Source organism: Suricata suricatta, chromosome 14 (assembly GCF_006229205.1).
Source record: "Suricata suricatta isolate VVHF042 chromosome 14, meerkat_22Aug2017_6uvM2_HiC, whole genome shotgun sequence".
Classification (NCBI taxonomy): Eukaryota; Metazoa; Chordata; class Mammalia; order Carnivora; family Herpestidae; genus Suricata; species Suricata suricatta.
The window spans coordinates 52,967,470-52,971,630 of NC_043713.1; positions in this window are offsets into that span (position 1 = coordinate 52,967,470).

Genomic DNA, 4,161 nt, shown 5'->3' on the forward strand with positions numbered 1-4,161 from the left:
ATATTTCTGCTTACCCCTCCCCCTGAAAATTCATTGCACGTTTGATAATGTAGATTATGATCCTCTTTAAAACACTGCCACTCACTATACGACACACTTCTGAGATTCACATGTTTAAGCCTCCTTTATTGAACAGAGGTGTAATAATTTTAGATCAAAATATAAAGAAAGAAATTTCACTCAGGGTAACTGATGAGAAAGGGAGAAGGCAAATATTATATTATGCAGTCCTTCAAATAATTTGCAGAAATCAAAACTCGCACAAAAAAATTCTATTCTTGTCAGTAACATCATCAGAAGCAGATCAAAGCCAAGGATCATACCAGTAGAAGCAAGGCAGGACCACCCCTTTCTGCATCTAACACAGAATCTAAGGTACATGTGAGAGAGAAAAATAAAAATGGAAAGAAACACACATACAAATTAATTGGTTAAAACTGGTCATATGGTGAGAACTACTTTGGTGAGCAAGACAAAATCTCAGTTGCCAGAATTGGCACAAAGTCAGAGTCTAACTTGACACCAATTCCAAACAAATCAGTCATAGATTCTTAAACTATTTCCAAAATCAGGGTTTCAAAGTTAAGTTGGGCATTTTGGATAGAATGGTACATGTTAAAAATTCAAAAGTGGCATTAGGCATCTGGGTGGCTCAGGTAGTTAAGTGTCAACTCTTGATTTCAGCTCAGGTCATGATCCCAATGGTCCTGAGATGGAGCTATGCATCAGGCTCCAAGCTAAGCATGGAGCCTGCTTAAGATTGGCTCCCTTCTTCTCTCTCTGCCTCTCCACTGCTTGGGTGCATACACACTCCTTCTCTCTCAAAAAAGAAAAAAAAGGAGGGAAAGAAAAGGAAAAGGGGCAGAAGTTGCTAACCTAGAAAAGCCTTAAATAGCTAGTAAAAAAAACACAAGTATAAATAAACTTAAAAAAATTTTTTTGAATGCTGAGAACAAAGTGAGGGCTGAGGAGGGAGGGGGGAAGGGGGTTATTGTCGTGGAGGGGGGCACTTGCAAGGAAGAGCACTGGGTGTTATATGAAAACCAACTTGGTAATAAACTACTTAAATAAAAAAATAACCACAAGTATACTTGATAAATATGTCTAGAATGCCTACTCAACCCACTGTTCAAAATCCATCTCAAAGAGGCTATACTAATATAACTATGCAAGGCTAAATGTTCTCAAGGATTTTAAAGCTACCCTGTGATACAAAGGATAACAATTGTGTACTAGATAGAACATTCCTTGTCCTTTTGCTTCTTGGTGATAGACCCCCAAATTTTAGCCAGTGACAGTCTCCTGGAACCAGAGATACATTCCCTACCCTACCTCACGGCCATATGTGGCCATGTGATCAAGTCTTGGCCAATGAGGCTTTAGCAGACATGTGAGACTTCCAGGTTCTTTTAAAGGGGAGGCAGACAGCCTTTCTCTCTTTTGTCCTTTCTGTTGCTAAGAGAACAGAAATCAAGAATGGAGCTCAGTTTTCTTGGACAATGAGTTCACCTTGATAATGGAAGAGACATACTAAAGAGATTAGAGTAGAAAAGTACATGAAAAATAGGACCCTAAATCATGGTGAAACGGAAGAGCCACCATACCAGTCCTGGATAGTGTATCTCCAGACTGCTTTTATGTGAAAGAGCAATAAACTATCTTTGAAAAAACAACCTAATCCTAACAAATGTATGATTGGATGTATGTGTGTGGTTCATTGGTGAAAATACATAAAGTCTATAGATTTTCAGAGGCATGAATCATTTTTAAAAATTATGCTACCAGGGCTCCTGAGTGGCTCAGTCAGTTAAGTGTCTGACCTCAGCTCAGGTCATGATCTCATGGTTTGTGAGTTTGAGCCCCATGTCAGGCTCTGTGCTGACAGTTCAAAGCCTGGAGCCTGTCTTCAGATTCTGTGGCCCCCTCTCTCCCTGCCCCTCCCTTCCTCGTGCTCTGTCTTTCTCTCTCCCTCTCTCTCTTTCTCAAAAAAAAAAAAAAAATGGTACATCTATGAATTCCTATGTCCCTGTGATGGCCAGTTTCATGTGTCACCTAGACTAGGCTTTTATCCCAGTAGTTCAAACACTAATAAGGTGTTGCTGTAGGTATTTTGAAGATATATCTCAAGTCTGTAATCAGTTGACTAAGTAAGGGAGATTATTTTAGAAAAACTGCATAGGTCTGATTCAATTACTTGAAAGGGCTTAAGAAAGACTCAGTCTTTCTGATAAAGAAACTATACCTGTGGATGATAGATTCTACTTCTGTCTGTGAATCCCAGCCTGCCCTTCCTCATGTCTTTATATCCTGCCACACAGACTTGTGCCAGGCCTGCCCAGCATCTCAAATCACATAAGCCAACTCCTTACCATGAATCTAATGTGTATCTCCCACTCTTCTGATTCTCTGGTTCAATCTTGACTGATACAGCCTGAAATTAAAAAAAAAAAAACAGAGCAACAAACAATTGGGACAAAAAGGGGAAAATTATATGAAGAAATGTATGATTTTTAGTCTACCACATATTTCTTCATTTCTTTCTTCTTCCATAAGGCATTGGAAAATTTGCGATCTTAAGCAACGTGACCCTGCTTTTTAAAAAAAATTTCTTGGGGCGCCTGGGTGGCTCAATAGATTAAGTGTCCAGCTTCAGCTCAGGTCATGATCTCACAGTTCATGGGTTTGAGCCCCACGTCGGGCTCTGTGCTGACAGGTAGCTCAGAGCCTGGAGCCTGCTTCAGATTCCGTATCTCCCTTTCTCTCTGACCCTCCCCTGCTTGCACAGTCTCTGTCTCTCAAAAATAAAATTTAAAAAAATTTATTAAAAAAATTTCTCTAAATATCCTCTCAGACTTTTTTATCCTATGACATTTCCCTGTTAAGACCACAGCCAATGGAAATATTCTATTTTGCCTTAGGAAATAACATTTGTGATAGATTATAGACAACAGCTTTGATTCAGCTACACTATCACTTTGATTCAGTTTTCCATTTCTTTTTTAAGGTAGAGTCTGGAAATGGTTCCTAGCATTCACAAATTGGCTCACGGATGGATAATTTTCATCACTTCCTGACATCTTTCGAGAAATAGCATTAGGGTCTCTGCTTATATTCTTTCTTCTCATAGATAAGAGAACAGGATGTGTATTTTGAGCCTTGACAATTGAAACTGCATTTTTGTGTATACTAATTAACTCTTGGGTCAGCTGGGAGAGAACACCTATCACAGTACTGTGCTGGATCCTGAATCACTGTGTTATTTTTAAGTATTTTAAAGATGGTAGTTAGTCAATGTCAAGAGAGTGACTTTCTAATCAGGACATTTCCCTTGATCTGGTTTTTTAAGAGTGTTTTTAAGAATACAAACTGATGGAAATGATAGTGTGTTTTATATGAAAAAAAAAACCCCAAAGATTTCATAGTTGTTATGGACTGAATGTATGTGTCCCCCAAAACTCATTATGTTGAAATATAATCCTCAATATGATGGTATTTGGAGGTTGGGGTCTTTGGGAGATAATTTAGTCATAAGGAAGGGTAGAGCCCTCATGAATGGCATTAGAGTTCTAGCTCACAGTCTCTCTCCACCGTGTGAAGACAGCAAAAAATTGACAGTGTGCCACCTGGAAGAAGGTCCTTATCAGCACCTGACCATGCTGGCACTGTGACCTCAGACTTTCAGCCTCCAGAACTGTGAGAAATACATGTCTGATTTTTACAAACCACCCAGTCTAGGGCATGTTGTTCTAGCAGCCTGAACTGATTGAAACAGTAGTCAAGTCAATCCTAGGAAACAGTGAGGTAAGCAGAGTTAAAAGATGTATCTACTATAGGATTTTTTTTAAGTTTATTTGTTTACTTTGAGTGTGGGGAGGGGCAGAGAGAGAAGGGGAGGCAGAGAGAATCCCAAGCAGGCTCCACACTGCCAGCGCAGAGCCCAACATAGGGCTCAAACCCATGAACTGTGAGATCACAACCTGAACCAAAACCAAGAGTCAGATGCTTAAGAGATTGAGCCACCCAAGCGTCTCTCTGCAATAGGATTTCTGAAAGCCACCGACATGTGAATGTGCATCTTAAGTACCCAAAACTGTAGTCAGCATATAGCATTTTCTATTGTACAGAATCCAGATCTGAGCCACTTGTCCCAGATAATCTATT